The 8,914-nt window shown below is 38.3% G+C and overlaps 1 pseudogene; it reads right to left on the reverse strand.

The window, feature by feature from the left end:
- Window positions 1-436: 436 nt before the first annotated feature.
- LOC126064378 (tigger transposable element-derived protein 1-like) lies at window positions 437-5,944 on the reverse strand (annotated as a pseudogene).
- Between the last annotated feature and the right edge of the window lie 2,970 nt (window positions 5,945-8,914).

The raw sequence follows: 8,914 nt of genomic DNA on the forward strand, positions 1-8,914 counted from the left end.
AGACTGTGGTTACACATGACATGCGTTGATTGGGAATCAAACCTGGGTGGCCTGAATAGAAGGCAAGACTTCTATCACTGAACCACCTTTTTATGCTTTTACCTCTCAGCACCAATGTCACTGCCATGTGGAGTACTTCCCTCTCTATCAGTGATGGAACTGCTTAGCCCTTCTTCTTCATGACATACTTCTCCTCAGATACAAATCTCACAATTGTGTCATTATAGGCATACCTTGGAGATATTGCAGTTTTGGTTCAAGATGACTCCAATGAAGTGAATGCTGCAATAAAATGGTTCACACAATTTTTTTGGTTTTTCAGTGCATATAAAGTTTATGTTGACATTATACTGTAGTCTATTAAGTGTACAGTAGCATTGTGACTAAAAAAGAATGTACATACCTTAATTAAAAAGTACTCTATGGCTAGAAAATGCTAACCATCATCTGAGCCTTCAACGAGTTATAATCTTTTTGCTGGTGGAGGGTCTTGCCTCAGTGTTGATGGCTTCTGACTAATCAGGGCGGTAGCTGCTGAAGGTTGGGGTGGCTGTGGCAATTCCTTAAAAAAGACAACAATGAAGTTTGCCGCATCGACTAACTCTTCCTTTCAGAAAAGATTACTCTGCAGCATGCGATGCTATCTGATAGCATTTTATCCTCAGAACTTCTTTCAAAATTGGAGCCAATCCTCTCAAAACCTGCCGCTGTTTTATCAACTCAGTTTATGTAATATTCTAAACCCTTTGTTGTCATTTCAACAATCTTCACAACAACTTCACCAGAAGTAGTTTCCATCTCAAGAAACGACTTCCTCTGCTCATCCATAAGAAGAGACTCCTCATCCGTTAAAGTTTTGTTGTGAGATTGCAGCAATTCAGTCACATCTTCAGGCTCCACGTCTAATTCTAGTTCTCTTGTTATCTGTAGTTACTTCTCCACAGAAGCCTTGAACCTCTCAAAGTCATCCATGAGGGTTAGAATCAACTCCTTTCAAACTCCTGTTAATGCTGATATTTTGACCTCCTTCCATGATACCCGAATGTTCTTAAAGATATCTGGAATGGTGAATCCTTTCTACAAGGCTTTCAATTTACTTTGCCCAGATCCATCAGAGGAATCACTATCTATGGCAGCTATAGCCTTACAAAGTATATTTCTTAAATAATAACACATGAAAGTCAAAACTACTCTTTGACCCATGGGCTGCAGAACGGATGTTGCCTTAGCAGCCATGAAGACGATATTAATTTCCTTGTACATCTCCATCAGAGCTCTTGGCTGACCTGGTGCATTGTCCTTGAGCAGTAAAATTTTGAAAGGAATCTTTTTTCTGAGTAGTAGGTCTCAACAGTGGGCTTAAAATATTCAGTAAACCCTGTTGTAAACAGATGTGCTGTCATCCAGTTTTGTTGTTCCAATTATAGAGCACAGGTGGTGTAGATTTAGCATAATTCTTAAGAGCCCTAGGATTTTCAGAATGGTAAATGAGCACAGACTTCAGCTTAAAGTTACCAGGTGCATTAGTCCCTAACGAAAGATTCAGCCTGTCCTTTGAAGCTTTGAAGCCAGGCATTGACTTCTTCCCTCTAGCTAAGAAAGTCCTAAAGGGCATCTTCTTCCAATATAAGGCTGTTTCACCTACACTGAAAACCTGTTGTAGCCAGTTCCAGCAATCATCTTAACTAGAGCTTCTGGGTAACTTCTGGCAGCTTCCATATCATCACTTGCTGCTTCCCCTTGCACTTTTACGCCATGGAGATGGCTTCTTTCCTTAAACCGCATGGACCAACCTCTGCTAACTTCAAATTTCTTCTGCAGTTTCCTCACCTCTTTCAGCCTTCAGAGAATTGAAGACAGTTAGGGCCTTGGTCTGGATTAGGCTTTGGGTTAAAGGAATGTTGTGGCTGGTTTGGTTTTCTATCCAGGCCACTAAAACGTTCTCCACATCCGTGATAACTCTGTTTCACGTTCTTATCATTCATGTGTTCAGTGGAGTAACACTTCTAATTTCCTTCAATAACTTCCCCTTTTCATTCACAACGTAGCTAACTGTTTGGCACAAGAGGCCTAGCTTTCGGCCTGTCTCAGCTTTTGACGTGCCTTACTCTCAAACCTTAATCATTTCTAGCTTTTGATTTAAAGTGAGAGACATGCAACTCTTCCTTTTACTTGAACATGTTGTAGGGTTACTAATTGGCGTAATTTCAATATTCTCATATCTCAGGGAATAGGGAGACCAGAGAAGAGGGAGAGATGATGAGAAACGGCCAGTTGGTGGAACAGTCGGAACACATATAACATTTATCGATTAAATCTGCCGTCTTACAAGAGCACGGTTCAAGGCACCCCAAAACAATTACAATAGTAACACCAAAGATCACTGATCATAGATCACCATAACAGATATAATAATGAAAAGTTTTGAAATATTGCAAAAATTACCAAAATGTGCACAGGGATGTGACGTGAACGTGTGCTGCTGGAAAAGTGGCGCCAATGGACTTGCTTGATGCAGGGTTGCCAAAAACCTTCAATTTATTAAAAACATAGTATCTGCGAGGTGCTGTAAAATGAGGTATGCCTGTATTATTTGCTTATTAATTGGTTATTTTGTTGCTTGTTGATCGATTGCTTCCACTCTTAGGCTATAAATTCCACTGGGGCATTTCCGTTTCAATCCTTAGTCTAAGCAGATGGCACTGAGTTAGCAATCAATAAATACTCTTGGAAGGAAGGAAGGAAAGAAAGAAAGGACGGAAGAAGGGAGGGGAAGAAGAAGGAAGAAAGGAAAGAAGAAAAGAAGGGAAGGAGGGAGTGGGGGATGGCGGGATAAAGTCAGGGACACCACCCAGGACACTGTTAGAGTATCTAGAAAGCAAATTATGACTATCTCAAAAAGATGCATCTCAAAAAGGTGCATTATAGGGGGGAGAAAGACTTTCTTAAACCATCCTTTCAGAATTTCATAACATTCTGTCAAAAATATGTCAGATATGTTTCATATCTACTGATATGAAAAGTCTTTTGCAAAGTCACCAAAATTCTTATTATTAACTAACAATGATATAGGCATTTTCTCCTAAGAAAGTGACTTTGTTATGCTTTCCATCATATTTTTTTCTGATGATTTAAGTAATATATGTTCAATTTAAAAAATTTGGAAAAATACATAAAAATATAAAGATGAAAATATATATATGATCCATAAACCTACCACCCAGAAATAGTTATTTTTAATATAATTGGTATATTGCTTTCTAGGTCTTTTTTCTCCATCTGTATATGTCTTGTTCCTAGTGGAGATTGTGGGGTATATATGCAATTATTTATTTATTTTTTTCACTAACATAATGTCATAATTTTCCCATGTTTAGTAATTATTTAAGTAGTTTTCTACTATTGTACATTTATATTGTCTACTTTTTCACTCTTAAAAATAATATAATAAACTTATTATATTACAGTAGTATAGAATATGATAAAAATGTTTCCAACAAATGTAGACTTCTATTATTATTCTGTGTGTTTACTTCAAGTAAAAGTAAAGGCCCACCCTTCAACTTTGGGTTTCCCAGGAAAAAATCAAAAACAAATTGAAGTGTCAATAAAAAGAAGATAATAACCAAAACCAGGAAAGTTTGCCTAATATAACGTGTAAGCTTTTTGTTTTGTTTTCCCCCAGATATAATAACATGATTTTCATTTGGTGTCATCTGATACTCCTCAGCTGGACCCCATCATCCAACCAACAACACGGCTCAATATTTAGTGAAAAGCAGTCTTGGTACATGATTTGAAGATACAACTTAATTTTCGTTTTGATTATTTTTTCTATGTTTCAAATGAGGTTTATTGTGTGTGTGAGAAATGACAAGATAGTGCAAATTTGCCTGGGTTTCCCCATAATATAGAAACAGGATTCTAAAATGGTCCCTCTAGAAGAAATTTCCAGAGATTCTCTAGTTCATCTGCTTTTCCCTAGTCAGACTTAACACCTAAACATCCAATTCTCCAATGCCTAATTTTTTCCTTGCAAATCTTTAGCAAAGATGATTCGGTAGCCTGAGCTGATAAGCCACTATGAAGATTATTAAATAAATTGAGGGTTCATAAATGCTGTGAAAGCATCTTTGAAATGCAGAAACCAGAAAGCTTGTGTGTGAAATGGAGATTGAAGCTAAGGTGAAAAACATCCAAGCACTGGGTAGCGTTTTGACCCCAGCTGACCAAATATAACAAGAACTTGCTTGTGGTGTTCATGGAGAATAAAATACAGATAGTTTATATTACATTAGGGCACCGTAGTTCTGTTTCTCTGATCATGACTTTCATATGCATTTCAGCTGTGTAACAGAGACAGGTACAAATAAACCAGGAATGTGCATGTGTCCAGCTTCCTTGGTCTGTTTATTTGGGAACTTCAGGGCCCCTAAACCCTTCGGAAGCTCCAGCCTCCTGCTATCCCTTAAAGTCTATGCTTCTCCAAGTTACAAGAAACAGCCTATCCTTGTCTTTGGAATTTGTCTAGCTTCTATGAAAGAAAAATTTTAAAGAATACCAAAGGACCAACATCTCAGCAATGAATAGGGAAGCTGAATTTGAAAAGCTTGCTGGGATATTTCTCTACAAATGCTCAGTTAACAATCTCTGTCCTTGTCCCCATCCCCATTTAATGTGAACCGGGAGAAACAAAAGGAAGCTATTCTGGGAAATAATTTCTTGCATTGTAACTACATTTTCCCCACCTTGGTCATTACTGAAAACTTGGATGTTAATTGTTTAAACCTTTAACCTGCAACTTTTTACTTTTAGTTGCGATAATTAATTCCAGCTAAACATCACACACAAAGCAGGGAGGCCAAAATAAATAAATAAATAAGGTGACAGAGTGATCACAGTCTTATTCAGTTTCCCAAATACCTCTGTAACCTAATTAGTTTTTCATTAATGTGTTCCATGGAATCGTTTTAAAAGACTGGAAATGCCTTATCTCTGTAGAGTGATGTGTTGATTGCCAAAGGTGATTTTTCCAACAAATCCCACACGTTAGCGGGAAACAATTTGTCTTTGTGTCAGAAGGAGCCCCTTGAACTACTTGGGGTAAGGCTGTAGAACAGCAGCACATGTTTGCCTGAAGTCTTACCTGGAGATATGGCTGGGCTTATGTTACACGGGCTTCAGCTGTATAAATACATCGTGCCATCTGCACATGGCAGGGGAATTGAGCCGGTAGAAGCTCAAGACCTGTGTCAGTGTTTTCACAGAAGGACTGTTTATGAACAGATGTTATGTGGTGTTTTTCACAGAAAATGGACTCAGGAGAGAGAAAATGTCTATCAATTACCGAGGTATTATGTCTAACAGCAATTTTTAACCTTGAGAATGATACTTTTAAAGTTCTCAGTAAAATATTTTCAACTGTGACCACCGTCTTTGTCTCAAGTACGACTCAACTTTGTGTCGTACGCAAACTACCCCAGGTAATGGTTTTTGGAGATCTCTTAAGTTGGCGAGATCGAGTTCTCTGTGAAACAAGACAAACTCGATGCTAAGATCCTTCCTAGACTGGAAAACCTTTCTATCTGTACAGAAACTACTGTCTTCTTTATTGTTATTTCTGATAGCAGAAGACAAAAGTAAAACTGTAGGACTGGATGGCAGATGAGGTTTTCTTTTCTTTCATTTCTGCCCCCCCCCCCATTTTCCATGTTTCTGCAGGAAGACATTGAAATTGTTCTAAGTGTTAGTTTTGCCCTGGACAGTTAAGAATTCAGAGTTCTACAAAATAAATTTCTATTGCATGCTTCCTGGATTAAATCTAAAACACATACAGTGAGGCGGGGGTCCGGAATGTTTCAGACAGCGAGTCGCAGATGGAATTATCCCCGACAGCACCACCAAAAGCATTGAAGACCCTTTGTGACCTGTTGACAGATACCATGTTTTGCATAATATATATATATTTTCATTTTCCCTTAGCTTTCTTATTATTTATTCAATAAATCCTTTTTTCTTGCTGACAGCAGTTGTATTTATAAAGCTAAATCCAACACAGCAAAATGTTCATCACTTTATAAACTAAATGCTAATGTTTTATTTATGTGCAATGAAGAGAGAAAAAAAGAACTGAATTGATGTTTACCTAACAAGCAACACAAAAGTGCAGTACCATAATAGTGGAGTTCAGAAGCATTCTGGCTTGTAATTTTGGGTGTCAACATTTGAATTGCAGAAAGAGTTTATGCAGACATAGCACGTACACAAGTGCAGTTTAGAACCACATCTATAAAAATAACATCTGTTTAAGCATACATTACATTTAAAAATAACTGTACAGTGATCAGCTGGTTAAGTACAGTTAACCAGATGTCGTTTTAAAGGGCCAGATGGAACTATGAAACTAAGATTGAAAAATTAAAAAATACTGTGAAAGGTCAAACCAATTAAGCAACCTGTTTTGTTGGCATGTAACAGTTAAAAAGTAAGTTAACTACTTAAGGAGTAAGCAGCAGGAAGAGGTAGCAGTCGAAATCAGGTCCTGCTCCCCTGAAGACAAAACGACAAATCCAGGCCAGGCTTGTTCACTTCCTTGGACCCAAAGGAACCAGCCCGGCTTGAGGAATGATGAATTTTCCTTGGTGTGATTCAGAAGTCTCTTGGCTATCTTTTCAGTGTATATTTTCCAACAAAAATTGAACTTCTGTTACAAAGTCAGAGGACCCAATTAAATTTTGAAATGTACAAGCTATACGTACCACAGGTTAAGCATTTTAACGGTAGGTAAGATTGAGCGTGTTCATATATGACTTAAGTGAGAAATATGATCCTTAAGAGTGAGCAGTGTGATAACTTTCTAGAAAGCTCAAATCAATTCTTTTTCCTTTCTCATGTTGGATGTCACATACAAGGAAAAGATGAGGCAGATGTTTATGGGATATCTGCAATGAGTCAGGCTCTGTTACAAACATTTTCACATATATAGCAGAGGTCACAACTGGCGGCTCCCAGGGCTTATGCAGCCCACAGATGTGTTTTGTTTGGCATCCTCAGTGCTTTACATTGGAATTAATCGCCAACAACTGAAAATTGGGAAGTTTCACATAAAAGTCCTGATTTCCAGCTTCCCGGAAAATCTGGCAACACTAGGTCTGCATTTTTTCCATTGCAAAAACTGGCCAGAGCCAAATAGGAACAGCTGTCCCTTCAGAGGGTCAGAAACTCTCACACTGACCACAGGCCCCACTGCTCTGTCTGAGTCAGTGACTGTCAGTGGCCATTTGCTGTCTTATATCCAGCCCACTTTATTCATCTATGTCGCCTGCCCAATTCCTGTAGGCACTGGAGTTTTCAACCCTAAAATTCTGCCTCTCCTTTAATCCCTACAGTCAGCCTTATGAGATGAGTATGGCTTTGTTGCTATTATTTTAAAAGAAACTGGGGATGAGAGAGTCTTGGTGATTCATTTGGGCCATACAGTTGGTGACTAACAGAGGCAGCCTTCAAATTTGTCTGTTGATTTTAATATTTCTTCTAAAACACCGTAAGTCTTCATGTACCCCGCACACTGGAATTCTTACACTTGATTGTTCACGTGGCAGTAGACACCATTCATCTGAAATGAAATGAATTGGTCTGTTAGGTAATAGTCGTTGAACCTACATAATAGACAGTTTAGACATGGTTTCTGCTTACAGATGATTGACTGATTGGAAGTCAGAATATCCAAAGTCATACCAAAGACAGGAATGTCAAAGGCATTCCATCTCCTTGAGTCCATGTCATTCCGTTACCTTGGCCTGTCTAGGGTGCTGAATTGGAGGACACTGAAGTGGCATTTGAACTGAATGGGGAAAGGCTGTAGCTAAGAAGGGAGAAAAGATGGCCTGTGTCACAATGAACATATTTTTATTGGTTAATTGATCAGGACACTTTTTTTCTTTTTTCTTCTTGGCAATACAAGCTTTGTTTTGGAAGGAATTTTCAATTGTACTTCCTTTGTCAGCTTTGACTTTTCTTAAATTTTTCTGCAGTAAATTACCAACAAAAGAAAAGATATCTGCCAAGCATGCTTTATTTTCCATCAAATATTCATTTTTATATTATTCATTCTTCTATCATTTTTTTTTTTTCTTTTTAATAAAATGTTAAAAAGCAAAGACATCACTTGGGGACTAAAGTATGCCTGACCCAAGCCACAGTGTTTTCAGTTGCCTCACGTGCATGTGAAAGTTGGATATGAGTAAGGAAGACCAAAGAAGAATTGACACCTTTGAATTATGGTGTTGGTGAAGTATATTGAATGTATCATGGAGTGCTAGCAGAGCAAACAAGTCTATCTTGGAAGAGGTACAGCTAGGGTGCTCCTTGGAAACAAGGATGGCGAGGCTTCATCTCACATACTTTGGACATGTTATCAAGAGGAACCAGTCCTTGGGGAAGGACATCAGGCTTGGTAAAGAAGAGAGTCAGCAAAAAGAGGAAGATTCTCAACAAAATGAATTGACACAGTGGCCGCATCAATGAGCTCAAACATAGCAACCATTGTGAGGATGGCACAGGACCAGACAGTGTTTCATTCTGTTGTATGTAGGGTTGCTATGAGTCAGAACTGACTTGATGGCGCCTTACAACAACAATTCATTTTTACATTACAAGCCTCTTTCTTTGAGTGTCGCCCTTGCTGCTTACTTAAATGTGAAAAGGAAACTGCCAATTTAAAAAAAAAAAAAGGAAGAGGAAAGAAAGATCCTTGTGACGTTATGTCACTGATCCAGGCAAAAGCCCAGTGGTTTCCTTATAAAGCGATCCATTTGCACAGTTGACAAGTAAGGCAATATGCAGAGAAAGTTGAAGCCACTGTGCTATCTTTGAAACGTGGTCATCATTTTCCTGGGGGTGAAGAGGTCTTACA

The sequence above is a fragment of the Elephas maximus genome, chromosome 20 (assembly GCF_024166365.1).
Source record: "Elephas maximus indicus isolate mEleMax1 chromosome 20, mEleMax1 primary haplotype, whole genome shotgun sequence".
Lineage (NCBI taxonomy): Eukaryota > Metazoa > Chordata > Mammalia > Proboscidea > Elephantidae > Elephas > Elephas maximus.